Raw genomic sequence first — 22,514 nt, 5'->3', positions numbered from 1 at the left:
TTATTATTCTCATTTTGTATGTTCCCCATGAGTATGTAGCTGCCCTGGCCCATATCAGAGGTTTGAGATCTGTGGTCAACCATCTGGCTATCAGCTAATGGTTATGTTTAAGGTTGATATTCTCTTCCCTTTCCGTCCCCTTCTCTCAGCTTGTGTCTGACTAGCTACCTACTCTAATATTCTTCCCTACCAGGAGGTGAAGACCCAGTCTTTGGGAAGCAGGGCACTGGTCATAATTCTGTAGCTACTTCCTGTTGTCTTGGGGTGATTTAACTCTTTGGGTCTCTTCCTTTTGTTTTCTGTCTGGGGTGGAATAATACAGACAAAAGTATTGTCCAGTTTGGTCCAGAGGGCTAAATTGTTTTTTAGTCAAAGGGATTGATTGATACTGCTGCACGCCCATCATTTGTAGTTTTACAGCCTGAATCCTGGAAGAGACAAAGTGAATAAAGCAATTAAGTATGCATGGACGAAATTATTACAAAAGAAGAATGGTAACTAATGGACCTAATAGAGGGAGGAATCAGTTTAGCTTAGGCAAGATATTTCAAACAAACTGCCAGATAGTGGATTGAATGTTTCGTTTACTGAATTCATGTAACCAGTGGCCTCATCTAACAATTATTTTTTGTTTTCCTTAGTTTAACTGCTAGAGTTTATGTAAAAGCAATAGTATTTGCTATGGTGCACACTCTTTCCTATGAATCAAGCAAATAATTTAAGCTATGCAGTTATCTAAAGTCATTTTAGCATGTGAATCCAGTTATTGAGAAACGAGCTTGAAGCCCTTTTCTGTTTCATGTACTATAATGGTCATAAAGACTGTGATGTTCTTAGCTATTAATGCATTCTATGTGATTCCTCCCATAAGTTCCATAAGGATGCCTATTAACACTACAATTCCTGGGACTAGAAGTCCCATTGTGTGTTTCTAATGGTTATGGGCATGGAGATAAAAAATTTCAATAGATTTTATGAGGGAGTAACATATCCAACCTGTTGGGGACTACACACAGAGCTGTGAGGCTTAGGGCAAAGTAAATTTCCCTAACAAAGCTCTAGGTTTGTTTGTTTTTTTTATAATGGGAAGATAAAAAAGGTCATACTGGATTTTTTCAGCCTTATGTGCTCTCTAGATTGCCTGTTAATCAATGGGATAAAAATACTTTGAAAGGTATGGGAGCATTACTTGTAAAAACATTTACTATATTTGTCAGACTTTTGGAATTGACCTGAGCACAGGTATTTTTTACAATCTTCAGGGTCAAGTCATTGTAGAGCATGCCCATCAAATGCTTAAGGTCAATTAGATAAAATAAAAAAGGGGAGTCATACCCTGGAACTACTGCAAATCTTCTTTGTCATGATCTCTTTACTTAAAAAATTTTTTGAATACAGATGTACAGGGCCATTCAGCACTGAGAGACTCTGGAATCCAACAAGGAAAACCTTCCCTGAAGTGTGATAGAAGGACCAACTTATAAGAATCCAGCAAAGTTCAGACTCTGTTCTCCTATGGGGTTGAGGTTATGTGTGTGTGTTTCCTAGGTGGGCTAAGGCTCCTTGGTGGGTTCCTGAACATTGGGTGAGACACCATGAGCCAGGAGTAGAGATTCACTCCACAAGAGCAATTGTATAAGGCTTATTTTTCTCTGCTCTCATCCCTCTCTGTCAAACCTTTTCCACCTATTAAATCCTCTTAGCACACACCAAACTTCCTCCTTCTGCAAATTCCTATCCTTCTTCTTTCAATCCAGCTGGTCACACTGTCCCTCTATCTTCTTCCAATCAGGCCCCAATATATAGAAAAAGCTTAAACAGTCAGAGAAGGGCCCTCAAACCCCTCAATGAGATCTCCTGAGCATGGCTTTTAAGATCTATAATGACTGAGATGAACAGGAGAAGGCAGACAGAGCCCAAAGAGATCAGGCAAAATACTGGCTCTTGGCAGATGCCCTTAAAGGCTTGAACGCCCCTAAGGGGCCTCATAAGGTTCCATTTGGGCCCTGCTTCAAGTGTGAAAAGGAAGGTCATTGGGCTAAAACCTGCCTGGTTCCTCAGCCCCTGCCAGGGTCATGCCCTTGCTGCAGGGGAAAAACGAACACTGGAAGGTAGACTGCCCCCTTGCTCCTCTAAGGGAGGGTTCAGTCCCTTCCAGCCCTACCCCAGCCACCTCTGACCTAACCTTACCCAGCCTGCTGGGACATGCCACTGAAGACTGAAGGTGCCCAGGGCCCTAGGTCCCATCTCACATTAACATTGAAGAGTCTAGGGCCCTGGTCAGCAGATTGTGGCTCACGAGCCACATGCAGCTCTTTGACCCCTTGAGTGTGGCTCTTCCACAAAATACCATATGCAGGCACTACCTCAATAAAGAATGTACCTACCTGTATAGTTTAAGTTAAAAAAATTTGTCTCTTAAAAAAAAAAACTTTGGGAGATGACGTCAGAGTAATGGCGGGGTAGGAAGCGATACCGATAAATCTCCCCCAAAACTCAACAAGATCTTCAACCAGAAACAGAAAAACCTATACTTGGAGCTTCCAGATGCTTCGCAATACACCCAAAGGTATGATTGAGTGAAAAATTGGCTAAATATATAACCAAACCCCGAAGGAAATAGGGAGTAAGAAATGCTCCGCCTTCCTCACTAACCTAAACAGGGCGGCTTTCTCTGGTAACTGTGAATATAGAAACTGAGGCGGGCAAAGGGGGTGAATACATCCAGGTCGCAAAACAAACGCCCGAACCAGGCTGTGGCACGGAGATCCAAGCCAAGGAAAATCTGATCCTGTGGCAACCCGGGCAATACAAGCTAACACTCGCGCCAAACCCAAACAAAGAAAGACAAGCGGCGCGGCCATTTTACCCGGTCTCCTGGCTGGTGCGCAGTTAGTGGGCGAGAGATTTCTTCCTAAGCCCCGGAAGTGGGTGCCCGTGTTGCCCCACGGAGAGGCAGGGTCAGAGGCCTTTCTGTGGGCCAAGGGCAGAGTCTCTGGGCAGCCCCAGTGCCCTGGGAAAGCCACGCACGGGAGGGAGTGAGAACTAATTCCAACGGTGGAGATTTTCCGTGCCGGAGGGTGTTTCACTCAAAGGGAAAGCGGCCGGCCTCATATCCTGGTTTGCGCGCGCAGATAAGGAGTGAGCGATTCCTCTGACTGCCTCGGCAGTGCGCGCCCGTGTTATCGCATAGAGGAGCAGAGTCAGGGGCCTTTGTGTGGGCCAAAGCGGAATCTCGGGCCGCCCCAGCGCCTTGCAAAAGCCGCGCACGGGGACGGAGCGAGACTCAATTCCAACGCTGCAACTTTTCCCTGCGGTTGGGGGTTTCACTCAGAGCGTGAGACTGCTGGCCGGATATCCTGGTCTGCGTGCGCAGCCAGTGAGTGAGAGTTTCCTCCAAGCGCCCCGGAAGTGGGCACCCGCTTGTGTTACCGGACAGAGTGGCAGAGCCAGAGGTCTTTGAATGGCCGGAAAGCCCGCCTGATTATGCTAGCAGCTCTGACTGACTGAGCCTTACCCAGAGCCCTGTGCTGAGTGGAAATAGAGTGGGGAGTTGCCAGCTCTTTGAGCCTCTTACTATCCAGGCAGAGGCAGCAGCAACCCCATAGCTGGATTATCAGGCTACTAATTGAGGAAGGAAAGACTAGGAGAAAGGCTCTAGGAACACGGACTCTCTCACTGTCGGAGCCTATAAATGCTAATAGCCTAGACTGCCAATGAGACTAAAGCACAATACATGACATTGCCATAGAGACTTATCAACTGCAAACCTCCACCTGAGCGTGGCAAAGGGGCAAAACCCGGGGTACAGAGTCACCGACCAGGAAGAGGGAGAGAAAAGAAAAAGCAAGAAGATAACCTCTCAAAATCAAGAATAATCTGCAGACTTTATAACCTATCCCATTTTATTATATTTGTTCGTTTGTTTCTCTTATCTTCATTCTTGATACTTTTTTTTTCCTCCTCCAATTTGGCCAATTAACTCTCTGCCGGTCTTACTCTCTCCTCTCCTTGAACTACACTACCCATAAGTGTTACATCTCCCATTATCTTTTCTCTTCTCTTCCTTTCTCTCTATGAGGGTTGCACTCCAAAACCCTTAACTCTCTCTCTCTCTCCTTTCTTTTTTCTCTTTTAGTGGTTCCCTCTTTTTTTTTTCTCTCTCTCTCTTTCTTTTCTCCCTCTATATTAGTTTCTTCCTTTCTCCTTTACATCTCCTTTCACTCAAACCTCAATAACAAACAAATTATCTTATCTGGGACTCAAACTTATGTTTCTGGCATTCTGGGGGGTTTTTACTTCACCTTTTTAACTCACTAGCAGTGCTCCAATCCCTGGCTCTCCATATTATCTAGTTCTTGTTCCACTAAATACAATAGTAATTTTTTAATTTGTCCCCCCATTTTTCCGTTTTCCTCTTAATCCTCTCATCATAACTCTTAGACAACCAACACCTAAAAGCAAATCATTTTATTCTTGACCCAAATTTTTTCCTTATTTGCTTTTTGTGGGTCCATACGCTCTTTTTTTTTTTTTCTTTTTTCTTTTTTTTTTTTTTTGTTTGCCCCTTTATTACTTTTCCCCAATTCAGGCCCTCCATCACAGGCATTGTTTGTTATAATTCACAGTCCAGCACAAGATTTTATCAAGAAAGAGGGGAGAGGAGAGGAGAGGAAAAAAGGAGGGGGGGAATAATTTCCTTTTTTTTTTTTTTTTTTTTTAAATTTTTATTTTATTTTATTTTTCTTTATTTCATTATTAATTTTTTTTTTAAAAAACAACTTTTTTCAATTTTTTTTTTATTATTTTTTTAAACTTTTTATTCTTTATTAAATCTCATTAGTACTATCAACAAAACCACCCTCAGATGCCATTAAGGAAGAGAAAATCGAATATCATGGATACAAAAGAAAGAGAGGTAACACAGCTAGATGAGGAAAAATCTATGGAGAAAAAATTTAATATATTGGAAACCTTGGAGCTAAATGACAGAGAATTCAAGATAGAAATCCTAAAAATCCTCCGAGATAAACAAGAAAACACAGAAAGGCAATTTAGGGAGCTCAGAAAACAACTCAATGAACACAAAGAATATATGTCCAAGGAAATTGAAACTATAAAAACAAATCAAACAGAGATGAAAAACTCAATTCACGAGCTGAAAAACGAAGTAACAAGCTTAGCTAATAGAACAGGTCAGATAGAAGAGAGGATTAGTGAAATAGAAGACAAGCAACTTGAGGCACAACAGAGAGAAGAAGAAAGAGACTCAAAAATTAAAAAAAATGAGATAGCCCTACAAGAATTATCTGACTCCATCAAAAAGAATAACATAAGAATAATAGGTATATCAGAGGGAGAAGAGAGAGAAAATGGAATGGAGAACATACTCAAACAAATAATAGATGAGAACTTCCCAAGCCTCTGGAAAGAACTAAAGCCTCAAGTTCAAGAAGCAAACAGAACTCCAAGTTTTCTTAACTCCAACAAACCTACTCCAAGGCATATCATAATGAAATTGACACAAACCAACAGCAAAGAAAAAATTCTCAAGGCAGCCAGGGAAAAGAAGAATACAACATATAAAGGAAGGCCCATTAGATTATCATCAGATTTCTCAGCAGAAACTCTACAAGCTAGAAGAGAATGGACCCCAATATTTAAAGTCCTGAAAGAGAGGAACTTTCAGCCATGAATACTATACCCATCAAAGCTATCCTTCAAATATGAAGGAGAAATAAAAACATTCACAGATACAGAAAAGATGAGGGAATTTATCATCAGAAAACCCCCACGCCAGGAATTACTAAAGGGGGTTCTCCAATCAGATACAAAGAACAAAAAAAAAACAGAGCCACAAGTAAAAGCTCCAAGAAGAACACAATAAAACCAAATTTAAACTGTGACAACAACAAAAAGAAAGAGGGGGAGAAGATGGAGATTAACAGTAGCAAAGGACGATGGAGTGCAAAAGTACTCACAAAATAGTTCGCTACAATGAACAGGGTAGGGACCCTTTTCATTATTCAAAGGTAACCACCATTGAAAAAACCACCACAGAAGCACATGAGATAAAAAAGATAGCAACAGTGGAAAGATGTATGGAATACAACCAAATAAAAACAAAAGATAGAAAAACAAAAGAGAAGGATCAAACAAGACACAAATCTAACAGAAAGCAAGATATAAAATGGCAATAGGGAACCCACAAGTATCAATAATTACACTAAATGTAAACGGATTAAACTCACCAATAAAAAGGCACAGAGTAGCAGAATGGATTAAAAAAGAAAATCCAACTGTATGCTGCCTACAGGAAACTCATCTAAGTAACAAGGATAAAAACAAATTCAAAGTGAAAGGCTGGAAAACAATACTCCAAGCAAATAACATCCAAAAAAAAGCAGGTGTAGCAATACTCATATCGGATAATGCTGACTACAAGACAGGAAAAGTACTCAGAGACAAAAATGGCCATTTCATAATGGCTAAGGGGACACTGAATCAAGAAGACATAACAATTCTTAATATATATGCACCAAACCAAGGAGCACCAAAATATATAAGACAGCTACTTATTGATCTTAAAACAAAAACTGACAAAAACACAATCATACTTGGAGACCTCAATACACCGCTGACGGCTCTAGATCGGTCATCCAAACAGAGAATCAACAAAGACATAGTGGCCTTAAACAAAACACTAGAGCACCTGGATATGATAGACATCTACAGGACATTTCATCCCAAAGTGACTGAGTATACATTTTTCTCCAGTGTACATGGATCATTCTCAAGAATTGACCATATGTTGGGCCACAAAAACAACATCAGCAAATTCAGAAAAATTGAAGTTGTACCAAGCATATTTTCTGATCATAAAGCCTTGAAACTAGAATTCAACTGCAAAAAAGAGGAAAAAAATCCCACAAAAATGTGGAAACTAAACAACATACTTTTAAAAAATGAATGGGTCAAAGAAGGAATAAGTGCAGAGATCAAAAGGTATATACAGACTAATGAAAATGACAATACGACATATCAGAATCTATGGGATGCAGCAAAAGCAGTGATAAGAGGGAAGTTCATATCACTTCAGGCATATATGAACAAACAAGAGAGAGCCCAAGTGAACCACTTAACTTCCCACCTTAAGGAACTAGAAAAAGAAGAACAAAGACAACCCAAAACCAGCCGAAGAAAGAAGATAATAAAAATCAGAGCAGAAATAAATGAATTAGAGAACAGAAAAACTATAGAAAAAATTAATAGAACAAGGAGGTGGTTCTTTGAAAAGACCAACAAAATTGACAAACCCTTGGCAAGACTTACCAAGGAAAAAAGAGAAAGAACTCATATAAACAAAATCCAAAATGAAAGAGGAGAAATCACCACGGACACCGTAGATATTCAAAGAATTATTGTAGAATACTATGAAAAACTTTATGCCACTAAATTCAACAACCTAGAAGAAATGGATAAATTCCTAGAAAAATACAACCTTCCTAGACTGAGTCAAGAAGAAGCAGAAAGCCTAAACAGACCTATCAGTAGAGAAGAAATAGAAAAAAACATTAAAAACCTCCCCAAAAATAAAAGTCCAGGCCCTGACGGCTATACCAGCGAATTTTATCAAACATTCAAAGAAGACTTGGTTCCTATTCTACTCAAAGTCTTCCAAAAAATTGAAGAAGAAGCAATACTTCCAAACACATTTTACGAAGCCAACATAACCCTCATACCAAAACCAGGCAAGGATGGCACAAAAAAAGAAAACTACAGACCAATATCTCTAATGAATACAGATGCTAAAATACTAAACAAAATACTAGCAAATCGAATACAACAACATATTAAAAAAATAATACATCATGATCAAGTGGGATTCATCCCAGAATCTCAAGGATGGTTCAACATACGTAAAACGGTTAATGTAATACACCATATCAACAAAACAAAGAACAAAAACCACATGATCTTATCAATAGACGCAGAAAAGGCTTTCGATAAAATACAACACAATTTTATGTTTAAGACTCTCAACAAAATATCTCAACATGATAAAGGCCATATATGATAAACCATCAGCTAACATTATATTAAATGGCACTAAACTGAAGGCTTTCCCCCTTAAATCAGGAACAAGACAGGGTTGTCCACTCTCTCCACTCTTATTTAATGTGGTACTAGAGGTTCTAGCCAGAGCAATCAGACAAGACAAAGAAATAAAAGGCATCCATATCGGAAAAGAAGAAGTAAAGGTATCACTTTTTGCAGATGATATGATACTATACATCGAAAACCCCAAAGAATCCACAAAAAGACTACTAGAAACAATAAGCCAATACAGTAAGGTCGCAGGATACAAAATTAACATACAGAAGTCAATAGCCTTTCTATATGCCAACAATGAAACAACTGAGAAGGAACTCAAAAGAACAATCCCCTTCACGATTGCAACAAAAAAAATAAAATACTTAGGAATAAACATAACAAAGAATGTAAAGGACTTATATAATGAAAACTATAAACCATTGTTAAGAGAAATCGAAAAAGATATAATGAGATGGAAGAATATACCTTGTTCTTGGCTAGGAAGAATAAATATAATCAAGATGGCTATATTACCCAAAGCAATATACAAATTTAATGCAATTCCCATCAAACTTCCAATGACATTTTTTAAAGAAATAGAGCAAAAAATCATCAGATTTATATGTAACTATAAAAAACCACAAATAGCCAAAGCAATCCTAAAGAAAAAGAATGAAGCTGGGGGCATTTCAATACCTGACTTCAAACTCTATTATAGGGCCACGACAATCAAAACAGCATGGTATTGGCAGAAAAATAGACACTCAGACCAATGGAACAGAATAGAAAGTCCAGAAATAAAACCACATATATATAGTCAAATAATTTTTGATAAAGGGGCCAACAACACACAATGGAGAAAAGAAAGCCTCTTCAATAAATGGTGCTGGGAAAACTGGAAAGCCACATGCAAAAGAATGAAACTGGACTACAGTCTCTCCCCCTGTACAAAAATTAACTCAAAATGGATCAAAGATCTAAACATAAGACCTGAAACAATTAAGTACATAGAAGAAGACATAGGTACTCAACTCAGGGACCTGGGTTTTAAAGAGCATTTTATGAATTTGACTCCACAGGCAAGAGAAGTGAAGGCAAAAATTAATGAATGGGACTACATCAGACTAAGAAGTTTTTGCTCAGCAAGAGAAACTGATAACAAAATAAACAGACAGCCAACTAAATGGGAAATGATTTTTTCAAATGACAGCTCAGATAAGGGCCTAATATCCAAAATATACAAAGAACTCATAAAACTCAACAACAAACAAACAAACAATCCAATAAAAAAATGGGAAGAGGATATGAATAGACACTTCTCCCAGGAAGAAATACAAATGGCCAACAGATATATGAAAAGATGCTCATCTTCTTTAGCTATTAGAGAAATGCAAATCAAAACGGCAATGAGATACCACCTCACACCTGTTCGATTAGCTGTTATTAGCAAGTCAGGTAACAGCAAATGTTGGAGAGGCTGTGGAGAAAAAGGAACCCTCATACACTGTTGGTGGGAATGTAAAGTAGTACAACCATTATGGAAGAAAGTATGGTGGTTCCTCAAAAAACTGAAAATAGAACTACCTTATGACCCAGCAATCCCTCTACTGGGTATATATCCCAAAAACTCAGAAACATTGATACGTAAAGACACATGCAGCCCCATGTTTATTGCAGCATTGTTCACAGTGGCCAGGACATGGAAACAACCAAAAAGCCCATCAATAGATGACTGGATAAAGAAGATGTGGCACATATACACTATGGAATACTACTCAGCCATAAGAAATGATGACATCGGAACATTTACAGCAAAATGGTGGGATCTTGATAACATGATACGAAGCGAAATAAGTAAATCAGAAAAAAACAGGAACTGTATTATTCCATACGTAGGTGGGACATAATAGTGAAACTAAGAGACATTTATAAGAGTGTGGTGGTTACGGGGGGGGAGGGGGGAATGGGAGAGGGATAGGGGGTGGGGAGGGGCACAAAGAAAACAAGATAGAAGGTGACAGAGGACAATCTGACTTTGGGTGGTGGGTATGCAACATAATTGAACGACAAGATAACCTGGACTTGTTATCTTTGAATATATGTATCCTGATTTATTGATGTCACCCCATTAAAAAAATAAAATTATTAAAAAAAAAAAAAAAAAAAAAAACTTCAATCATTGTACTGTTGATATTTGGCTCTGTTGACTAATGAGTTTGCTGACCACTGGTAGAGTAACCATCCAAGTAGCAGGTAAGCCAATCTCATTTCTTATAGACATAGGGGCCACTTATTCTGCCTTGCCTGAATATTCATGTCCTGCTCATCCCTCAAAGATCTCTTTTATGGGTGTTGTCTTATTTTCTCTTCACTTGCTATGAATCCACTGCCTTGTCTAATACATAGTGTCTCCTTTACACACTCTTTTCTCCTCCTGCCTCAGTGCCCCAACCCTATTTTAGGCCAGGATCTACTCTCCAAATTCAGAGCCTCTCTCTCTTTTCACCTCCCATCTTCAGAATTGGCCTTTTTTATTACTCTTGGCCAGCCAGACTTGCCCACTTCTGTTACAAATTTACCTCTACCACCCAGCATAGTAAATCCCAAGGTTCTCTTCACCACCCACAGCTGCAATACTCCAGGGAAAGGCCCCTTGGTTTCATCTCTCCAGGTTAAAGAAAACAGAAGCTCCATCTCCACACATGTCTACAAATGACCCTTCCAGTCTACCTGAATCATTGCCAGAAATCTAGAATTGACATTAAGCTTGAGACAAAAGCTTAATGTGTTGGAAGCAATGGTCATGGGACTTGGAGGCTAGCTGCAGAGTGTGGAAATGTGACAACAGTTCCAGTGCCATGCAGACTTTTCCTGGATGTGTGTGACTCCTGCTCCTTGTGACAGTTCTCAGTAGGACTGAAGTGGGGTTGGGTTGCATCTACAGGGAATGTGGAAGGGTGATGGTATCAGCATGGACTTGGTGAAATTGCATCAACATATTAAGGACATTCAAAACAGCAAAGTCTCTGTTATAGATCCTGCTGTATTGGCTAAGAATTTGCTTGATAATATAAAAGGCTTTAATCCATTCAATGTGTTAAGATGCTTGTTTTGGTATCTGTTAGCATTGACTATATTAATCTTGTGTTTATTTTGTATTTTTCTAGTCTGCCTCCAAATCAGAATTTGGGAAATCAGACAAGTGTAAATCACAGCACACAAATTGAAATTAAAAAATAAAAAGGGGGGATATGTTGGAGACTGCAAGCTGACAGGGTCCTTGTGGTTTAGATGTTTGGGGGACTGAGGTATGGGGTACTGGCAATAAGCTGACAGTCTGCCCAACCCTCACCTCACTTGCTTAATTAAGTTGCTGAGGTCTAAGTTCTTCCCCACATCCCCATGTTACAAAAAAAAAAAAAAAGGGAGATGATTGTTAGGAATGTTAAGAAAACAATTATATTGAAGCTTATTCACCAGATTATGTATATGGGTTACATTTTTTTTTTCTTTCTGAATAGGAGCTTGATATTGTCTAGAGACTCACTATTCCATTCAATTTTATCCCTCTTCTTTATGGTCAGCCCCTTCTAAATGGTACAGTTTCACCCTGTAATAGTGTATCCAGCTGGCTATTTCTGGGACCTGCATAGCGATAAAGGTAGAGAGCATGACGATGTATAGTCCCTTCCAATTGGGCATGAGCAGAGAAGTGGGGGATCTTTCCATACCTTGATTAAAACCTGTGAGTCTAATTTATATAAATATAATGGAATCCCAGTGGTCAACAGAAGTATTTTTAGTCCAAGTTTTCAAATTATTTGTTGTAGTCAATTTTGATGAGTTTTCTCATGGAGTTTTGTTATAGTTCTTCTGAGTGTCTGATTATTTTTTTCTACTTTCCCTGATGACTGAAATCTCCAAGCTCCATGGAGGTGCCAACTTATTCCTAAAGCTCTGTTAACTTGAGTAATGTGGGAAGTGAATGATGGCTCATTACTACTTTGTAGGAACTTTGGGAGCCCAAATATTGGAGTAATTTTCTTTAGTAGTAATTTTACTACTTCCTGTGCTCATTCTATTCTGGTAGGAAATGCTTTTACTTATACAATGGAAATATCTACCAAGACTAGTAGGTATTTGTATCCTTGGCATGTGAACATTTGGGAGAAGTCTAACTGCCAGTCCTCACCTAGGTAGGTCCTTTTCTACTGGACTGGCTCAATCAATGGAAGGGTTGGTTTTGTTTCCTGGGGGTTGTTGACTGCATAGAGGGAGCAACTTAGGCTGACTTGCCTGCTGGTTTATGTTAACACCTTATTAGTAAATAGACACTGATAACCTCAGGCTAAAATATCTTTACCAAAGTGACAGGAGTCATTAAGACCTAGGATAACCTTTCATTGGAAGGCCTGGGAAAGATGTATGAGGTTGTTTTGTTGATACCATACTTCCTCATTTTTAATGTATCCATGTTCTTCTGCTTAGTTTATTTCTTCCTTGGTATATTAGGGTGGGTTTTTGTTTGTTTGTTTGTTTTTTTGTGGCAGAGACAGAGAGACTCAGAGAGACAGGAAGGGAGAAAGATGAGAAACATCAATTTTTTGTTGAGGTTCCTAGTTGTTCATTGATTGATTTCTCATATGTGCCTTGACCGGAGGGCTACAGCAGACCGAGTGACCCCTTGCTTGAATCAGCAACCTTGGGCTGAAGCTGGTGAGCCTTGATCAAACCCAATGAGCCCGCACTCAAGCTGGTGACCTTGGGATCTCGAACCTGGGTCCTCTGCATCCCAGTCCAATGCTCTATCCACTGTGCCACTGCCTGGTCAGGTGGTATATTGGGGTGTTAACTGGAGTATATCTGTTGAAAGTGTTAGTGTCCCAATGATGAGGTCCTTTTTTTATAACAATGGCTTTAGAAGTTTGGTCTGCAAATTTATTCCCAGGATAACTTTATCTGTTTATTTTTAGTGTCCCCTATGTGGATTGCTATTTTTTTTAGGTAGATGAACTGCTTAGAAGAGCTGTAAGATGTGTGAACCATATTTTATTGGGGTTTCTTTGTCATTTAGGAGTCTTCTTTCCTTTCAGATAGCTGCAAGAGCATGTAACACTGAAAATGCATAGTTCGAATCTGTGTAGACATTTAATCTCTTGTCCTTGCCTAACTCTAGGGCCTGGTTAAAGCAATTCTGAAAGCTGTGCTAAGGCAACTGGTTAGAGGGCTTCTGCTTCTACTACTTGGTGCAGGGATACTATGGTGTATATAGAATATCTGATTCCCTCTCTAACATAACTGTTACCATCAGAGAATTAAACCTCATCTGGGTTAGGGAGAGGTAGATCTTTAAGATTATGCCTAGTAGCATAGTCTTGATCTATTGTTTTGTAGCAATTTTGTTCAGTTTTTGAGCCTGGATTTGGCATTAGTATAGCTGGGTTCAGTATAGAACAATGTTGTATTTTCATCCTAGGGTTTTTCATTAGAATGTCTTGATACCCTATTTGCCTTTTGTTGGTAAGTCAGCAAAGCCCTTTGGTATTTAGAAGGGGGCTTATTTAATGTGACGTATATAAAGTGATTTCCTGCCCTAGGGATATTTTTTTTGTTTATTTATTTATTTATTTGTATTTTTCTGAAGTTGGAAACGGGGAGGCAGTCAGACAGACTCCCGCATGCGCCCGACTAGGATCCACCTGGCATGCCCACCATGGGGCGATACTCTGCCCATCTGGGGCATTGCTTTGTTGCAACCAGAGCCATTCTAGTGCCTGAGTTAGAGGCCATAGAGCCATCCTTAGCGCCTGGGCCAACTTTGCTCCAATGGAGCCTTGGCTGCAGGAGGGGAAGAGAGAGACAGAGAGAAAGGAGAGGGGGAGGGGTGGAGAAGGTGATGGGCGCTTTTCCTGTGTGTCCTGGCCGGGAATCAAACCCAGGACTCCTGCACGCCAGGGCGACACTCTACTACTGAGCCAACTGGCCAGGGCCCCTAGGGTATTTTTAAGGCCTCCTGTGAGAGTAGGGCAGCTGTTGTAACTACCCTAAAACACTGTGACCAACCCTGTGCCACTAAATCTAGATTATTTGAGAAATAGCCAATAAGTCTTTTAACAGGTCCCAAAGCTTGAGTTAGAACACCAAACACAATCCCTTGTTTTTCTGTGACATAAAGTTGAAAAGGTTTCTCAAGATCCAGAAAACCTAGGAGTGGAACTTGAGTTTGGGCATTTCAAATGCTCTTTGCTGTTCTTGCCCCCAGATTAAGTTTATTGCTTCCTTTGAGGGCATTATAGAGGAGTCTTGTTATTTTTTCATATCTCAGTAATCACAGTTTATAATACCCTGTTAATTCTAAGAAGACCTGAAGCTGACTCTGGGTGGTAGGAGTTGGGATGATGCTTGTAATGGTCTGTATTCTTTCCAAGGACAAGGTTTTTTCTCTTACTGTCAATATTAGCACTAAATATTCTACCCTTTGTTGAAGGACTTGTGCTTTATCCTTTAATACTATATCCTTAGCCAAAAAAAAAAAAACCCAAACAAACAACTTAGGGTTTTGATGATATATAGGTGACTCAGTTCCTCTGTGGGGGAGCAGAAGAGTAGGCTACTTATGTATTGTAGAATTTAGCTGTCCCACCTCTGCTCAAGAGTTCGATCTTTCAAATCCTCACCCAGGGCCTTCCCAAACAGATGATGGCTGTCACTAAAACTCTGGGAGGGAATGACCCAGATGAGTTGTTTTTCAGACCCCTGCGCATCTGTCCCCTTGAAGGCAAATAGGAATTCGCAAGCAGCGTTTAATGGGAGGCAGAAGAAAATATCTTTTAGGTCTAACATTGAGAACCATTGGGTCTGGGGAGTAATTTTCCCAAATATTATATAAGGATTAGACACCATGGGATATATGGGCACTATGGCCTCATTAATTATATATAAGTACTGGACAAATATGTACTGTCTATGTTTTTTTTTTTTGACCAGTTAAATAAGAGTATTGCAGGGTGAGTTGCAAGGAACTAATAACTTATGCTTAAGAAATCTAGATAGAGTAAGTCCCCAACTTACAAATATCCAACTTACATACAACTTGTACTTTTAAATGGAGTGTCATAAGGGCTATTGGTAATCAGTAACAATGATATCATATTGTTACTCAACTCCCATGGCAAAGAACTAACCAATAAAGACTTTATGGAACTGAAGCAGCAGATTAGGGAAGGAAATAGGGACCTAAAAACTCTAGAACTGGAAATTTTTTCTACAAAAATGTTAGCTGATTCTTTTTGTCTCATTGAAGCAGAAATGGTAAAGTTAGAGGAGCAAGATCCTGATACAGAGAGGTTCACTAAAGTTAACGGTACAGTTACCAAAGAGAAAAAAAAAAAGCTCTGTACAAACCTCCTTTGATGCCTATTTCAAGAAACTGATCCCAGCAACAGAATCAAACCCTGACTCTCTAACACCAGTCTCATCCTCTCCAACAAGTCCACCCAAGATTGCTTGAGGTTGTATTTGAAAATGTTTAAGTATTTATATGCAAAGAAAGTAAAAAGAAATACTATGCTAAGACACACATCTGTCTAAGTTGCATTTAATAGGTAAATATACCTGTTCCAACTCACATAGAAATTAAACTTAACAACATACCTACAGAAGCTATCTCTTTTGTAACCTAGGGATTGCCAGTGTTGTTTCTTATAATCCTTCCTGGGCTTCTGACCTGATTGGACAATTCTTTTAGTTGGAAAATTTGTTTGGGTGATTTAACTTAATTATAATTGGTTGGGCCATAAATACCCATCCAGGAACCTCTGTGATATATACTTGTGGGTTTAGGATTTAATTACTATCAAGATCTATCTCAGTTAACCCTCTTTTAACATACAAAGCCAAATGGGGATGGGTTCCTCCGTGCTCGAGAAGAATATTGAGTCTATGCCTCGCTTAAAATATCTCCTCCTAATAGTGGAGTGGGGCATTTCAGCATATTTAAGAATCTGTGAGTGAATATGGCTGAACCCCATAAACAGTTTAAAGGTAGTGTAAACCTTCTGACAATGGGAGTCCCATTTATCCCCAACATTTGTCTGATTTCTAAGGAGAATTGTCTAGAATAAGAGATCAGTACAGAATAAGTGGTTCCTGTATCTAAAAGAAAATTAATGGGCCTACCTGCTCTATTTAGGGTTACTCTAGACTCCTTCCCTTTGATGTCAATGGTCACCTCAGGAGCCAACTAGAATATAGGGTGCCTTCAGTTTAGGGCTCTCATAGAGTGGGATTCCAACCTGGGGTTTTCTGACTCTCAGGGAAGTCCTGTTTGTAATGGCCAGCCTTCTGGTACAGAAGGAATGGCCTGCAAGTGAGTTTTATCTCCAGGACACTCCTTTTTTCCAGTGTCCTGGCTTCCTAAATTTATGACAAGTTACTGAAAGGATTTTCTTTTGGTTTTCCATGAGGTAGTTGGTGGCCTCTGTAGTGCAGCTAACAGCTGGACTTGCTATTCTTCCTTCTGCTTCTCCTTTCCCTTATCTCCTCCTCCTCCTTCTCCTCCTCCTCCTCCTCCTCCTGGTCTTGATTATAAAAAACTGAGGAGGCTGTTCTCAAAAGATTGGTGAGGGGGACGTGGGGTCCCAATCCTAATATTTGTAATTTTCTTCTTATATCTAAAGCAGCTTGTGTTAAAAACTTGTCCTTCAGAATGAGTTCTCTTTCAGGTGAGTTGTATCTAAATAGTAAACTTTATCATTGCTTCCCTTAACCTTTCTAAAAATGCTGTGGGTCTCTTATGTGGATTTTGGTCCATTTGCCAACTTAAAATTTATGGGTTTTTCCTTGCAGTCTTCAACCCTTCTAGGACACAGAGGAATAAGTGATTCCAAGCCCATATACCTGCCAGGGTATTGTAGTAACAATTAAGGTTAAATCAGGGGACTATAGTAAGCCCGAGTGGGAGGTCTTGCATGTTACGAATGTGAAGGTTATCAGCAAATTGTATGGCTGCCTCCATAATATCCTCCATTCCCCAATGAATAATGTTTGATTGCATATTAGAACCATATTTTTAAACAATAAATCCAAAATTAGAATAAGTTTTTAAAAACTTCTATTATAATTATCAGGTTCCTCTGCAAAGTTTTCTAGTGCCTGCTTAATGGTGTGTAAGTCCTGAATGGTGAAGGGGACCTGGACCCTGACCGGGCTGTATGGTCTGGCTGTTTACTGCAATTGGCACAACATAGAAGGCCATCCCAGTCACAAGAGTACTGGGTGTTAACCCCGGGAATGGAGGGGCAAATTCTAGAATATGAGTCTTTGGATATGTGGGGTTGGGCACTTTCTCCTAGGTAGTCTTCTCTGTGAAGCCCATGATTGAGGCCTCAGTCTTGGGTTGGGTCATTTGGGTGATTACTATTAAAACTATTGGATTTGTTTTACATACTTGGCATAATCTTGGATCATTTCTTAAAGCCATGAATACTTGTATGTAGGGAACCTCAGTCCACTTTCCCTGTTGGCGGCAGTAGAGGTCTAAATGAAGGATAGCATTGTAATTTATACTACATTTTTCTGGCCAGACTTCATGGTCTCCTAACTTGTATTGTAGCTAAGTAGTGCTACCAAAAAAACAAACAAACAAAACAAACAAAAAAAAACCCTAATCTTTTTCTTTTTAGGATTTGTGGGATCAAACTTATTCTATTTTTTTAAGGATACATTTAAGGGGCAAGTCTTGAGATATTGAGATTTGATTCCCCATCTGTAAGAGAGGAGAAGACAGCATGGAAGGAAAACAGGCATCCTCTTTATTCCCATGCATACTATAAGGATCCAAAGAGGGCATCACCCATCCCTGGGATTCCCAGAATAATCATGCCTTACTGTGCAGCACATCTTAAGGTCCCATCCCTGTCGAGACCATCTACCATCTCTAAACTGTGCCTAGGTAGTTCTTGCCCTACGGCCTTCAGCTGCCAATGTCCTCATGTGTGCTCTGACTCTAAATAGTTTGACCTGGCATGGGTTTTACTCCTTTCTCTCTCCCATTCTCCATGATATGTCAGGGGCTTTATAAAGGTAGTGGCCATAATGTTTTTAGAGGGGATAATTTTTCCCATTCCCTACCTAGCTTGTGAAATTCCCCATGAAACCAGTATATCCAGTACAGGTGACTTGTTGATGAGAGGAAGATCTGCCATTTCCCTTTCCTATTCTTTTCTTCCCATTCTTTTTGGTCCTTAAGCTGTGTGCAAAAATGATGCTTAATGAGACAAGAAGGCCCTTCAGGGTAGAGTGAAAAGCCAGGTTGGCACTGGTACTCTATTATAACTATCACTCAGGAGAGTGCGGAGACAGCATATTCCCTCCAAGCATTGCCTATTTGCCCACTCCACATAGTATAAAAGAGCCTTGTGTATTTGAAATGTGCAGTACAAGGCTTGTACTATAATCATGAATAAATATGCTATATTACTGACTTACTGATATTAGTTTGAGCTAAAAGCTAAGTAAGAATATATTAACAAAGTAAGTTTATAAAAACATTCTTATAAAATGTTAAATCTAGTTTATTGCTCATAATCATAACTCAATATTACTAGTTTAATAAACTGTTATATATTCTATGACAAATCAATAGTATATAATCAATACTGTACTTTCACCTCAGGCCAAGGCCTCTCTACAGTTAAAAGGCCTGTTTCCCTCTGGCTGACGTACATCAAAGATTGACATCCAAGCAAGAAGAATAAGCATAAGCTCTCGCACTTCTCCTCACTCCCACTCTGCTGGGACTTGCATTTCTGATTTTCACTAGCTCAAGACCAGAGAGAACAGCTTGGCAGAGGAAATCTGTGGACACTTGTTATGAATTTCTTGCTTGCTTCAATTCCTGTAACAATGAAGGGAAAACTCTGACTTTCAGATATACCAACCCCAGAAGAGATGGGGCCTTCACTCTGTTATCTGAATACGGTGAGCTGGCTTGCCTGTACCCCCCCTCAGCAAAGAACTCTCAACTTCCTCCTTTTGATTCCTTTCTTCTAGTTTTGCTCATTGACACTTCTTCTCCTTCCTTATAAAAATCCCTACCTGCACCAGAAGAGGGAATTAATTGGGTTTTTGTCTTACATCTTCTCGAGTGGCTGGCACTTGAATGAACCTCCTTCCTTCTCACCAGCCCCTGTATCATGTAATTGGTTCTCATGGCAACAGGCAACCAGACCTGCTGGTCATTTCTCAGTTTCATTTTCCAGGTACCTAAAGTAGACAACAGATTCCCATCATCCCATTAGGGAGACAAGGGTTGAATGTTCTTGTAGTGGAGTACAATAAGATACTCTGACCAGTTCAGTGAAATGTTTAAATACCCAATTGAAAATATGGTCTTAAGAGTTGTGGGCTGAAGGTGATTAAAAAAAAATAAGTAAGTACCTGATGGGTTCTGACCAATATCACTCCTGGAAGTATAACAACAGGCAGTCTAAATGAGGTACATGATTTGACTCGTTAGGATAGTATTAAAAACATCAGGGCCCTGTCTGGGTAGCTTAGGACATGCAGAGGTTGTAGGTTCTATCCCCAATCAGGGCTCATATAAGAATCAACCAATGACGGTATGAATAAGTGAAACAACAGATCTATGTCTCTGTCTCTGTCTCTCTCCCTTCCTCTTTTGCTAAAAAAATGATTAATCAGTGAAAAAGAAGTTAAAAACCTCAGGCAAGGCATACCTATGACATTTTTCCTAGCAGAGGAGTAGATGTAGCAAAACGCATCACAAGGAAAGCTGTGGAGGAAGCATATAACGCCAAATATGTAGGAAGTTTTGAGGGAGTGAGAGAGACTAAATAAGTCTGTAGTTGATTAAGAAGTAAGTCTGTATGTTTGTGTTGTGATACTCTCTCCTTCTCTCACTGTGGGGGATGGGGGCATACCTCTGGCAGCAGTGAAAGACACTTATGAGTCCCACTGGTCGCTGCCAGGCCTTGTGTCCCCTGAGCAAGTCTCTACCCATGACTTGGCCTTGGTGTGAGCTACCGCCACAAGGCAAGAGTAAGGAAGGGCATTTAAGAGCTGTGCCTGTAAGACTTGCCCCAAAGGCAATGTGTGGCATGAGGGAACTTTGGAAAAACAGTGGTGGTCACAAACTGTTCAGTGGTGGAAGACGTTGTGGCATCCAGTGTCCTTGATCTTGCCTCCCACCCAACCCCATAATTCTATGAGGGAGATGCTACAGGGGTGGGGAGATTCATTGGTTTTTACACTGTGCCTTGTTATGAGGATTTCGGTCTTGCCTTGGTGGGGTATCTAAGGTTTTCTTCCCCAGTCCATGACCAGTTTATCCTGTCACAGGATTCTTCTAGCAGCATGTGCCTTAGTGGATTTAAGTTGCTCTTTTCGAGCCTGCAAAGTAGGGCAATCTCAAGAGAGGAAGGAAAGAGAGAGAGAGAGAGAGAGAGAGAGAGAGAGAGAGAGAGAGGGAGACCCTCAGCAAAACCAGTATGTATGTGAGTTAGATTCACAGCTTGCCAGTGTCAATAGCATGAGTATGAGAGGACCCCTGGCTAGGCAGAGAAGATCAGAAGCAAATTAAGAATCCAGCAACACAGTAAGAAGCAAGATTCAGATGGAAAGCATCCTACCAGCTGAAAGAGAGATGAGGGCTGCTGGTTTACCAGAGTGAATAGAGATCTGAGGCATGGCACCAGATTGATGTCAGTGATTCTGCAATATTATTCTTGATTCCTTGGCTCATGTTTTCACAAGAGAATGAATTCAGAAAAGATATGAATAGCAAAGCAGGTAGCAATTTATGTAGCAGAGAGAAAGTACACTTGGAATATTTTCAAGCTGGCAACTCAGATGGATCTGGATGCCCCGCTTGGTTACATAGTCAGGTTTTTATGCTTAGCTGGGCACCTCCTCGGCATCCTGGCTCCTCCTCCCCAGACAGCGTATGGCAACATCTCTGAAGATAGTGAGAGGTCATATGCTTGCACTTTGTGTATTTTGAGGCCATGCGCTGTCTCTTTTCTATCATTTTGCCCTTTCACATCTAGCATCCCCAGTGGAATGTCATATATCAGTCACTGGTTGTTTGTCAGTCCCATTGTGCATGCTACCCATGAGTGTGTAGCTGCACTGTGCCATATTAGAGGGTTGAGAACTGTGGTCAGCCATCTGGCTATCAGGCTGATGGCTATGTTTATGGTTGATATTCTCTTCCCCTTTCTGTCCCCCTCTCCGGAATTATGTCTGACTAGCTACCTACTCTAACAAATCTATTTTGAAAAAGCTTAGAAATGATAGAAAAATTTTGAGGTACAAAGAAAAACCATAGTTACAATTTTCAGAGTTATTTTTCATTGTAGAAAAAAATTAAAAAGTTGCCAAATAAAGTGCAAGTTAGCTAAAATCACAATGAATAAACTCTTTTAGGAAAGTAATTTTTTGAAATGGTAGAAATTCTAAGCCATTCTTCAGGAAATTTTAAATTTGAACACACTTTTTGGTGTGAAAATTATTTTGAAATATATTATCTAATTCCCTGCCTTCTTACATGGTTTCCATAACTTAACAGTTTCTTTCTGTCCTGGGTTGTCATTATCAACATCAATTGTATTGTACTGTGTTTCAGATGGTGATAATATAGAATGCAGGGCTTGCTATATAAGCTTGAGTTTTCTCCTTGCTTTTCCATGGAGTAAAAGACTCCCATCATTCCCTGAGTGGTGAAAGAAGTGGGGGTTGTGTCTGTGCTCTCACTCTCCTCTACATCTTCTTCTTCTTTTTTTTTGTGACAGAGACAGAGAGACAGAGAGAGGGACAGACAGGGACAGAGAGACAGGAAGGGAGAGAGATGAGAAGCATCAATTTCTTGTTGCAGCTCATTAGTTGTTCATTGATTGCTCTCTCACACGCACCCTGACGGCATAGCAGACCTGCCTTGGGCTCAAGCTGGTGAGCCTTGCCCAAACCAGATGAGCTCGCGCTCATGTTGGCAACCTCGGGGTTTTGAATCTGGGTCCTCCGCATCCTAGTCCAACGCTTTATCCAAGGTGTCACCACCTGGTCAGGCTCTCCATCTTCTTTTGAAGGATGCAGATGTGCCCCTTGCCTACTCCCTATGTATGTGACCCACACAGAAGAGGAAGGGTGTGCTGTGCGTGTCTGCAGAGACAGGAAGTTTATTTATATCTGGAGGCCCTCTTTCAGGTTTGGGAGTATTGCAGACATTGGGGAATATTAGAACACAGGTCTCTAGGTCACTGAGGTTGCACTTTCTTCTCTTGCCTCATTGTTAAGTTTGTATTTCCCAATTTTATTTTATTTTTTATCTTCACAAACACTTGGACAGGTCTAAACCTTTTTCCAAATGATTTCTGATCTTGCTGTTGATAGTGAAGACTGTT

The sequence above is a fragment of the Saccopteryx leptura genome, chromosome 3, assembly GCF_036850995.1.
Source record: "Saccopteryx leptura isolate mSacLep1 chromosome 3, mSacLep1_pri_phased_curated, whole genome shotgun sequence".
Classification (NCBI taxonomy): domain Eukaryota; kingdom Metazoa; phylum Chordata; class Mammalia; order Chiroptera; family Emballonuridae; genus Saccopteryx; species Saccopteryx leptura.
This window is presented reverse-complemented; position numbering follows the sequence as displayed.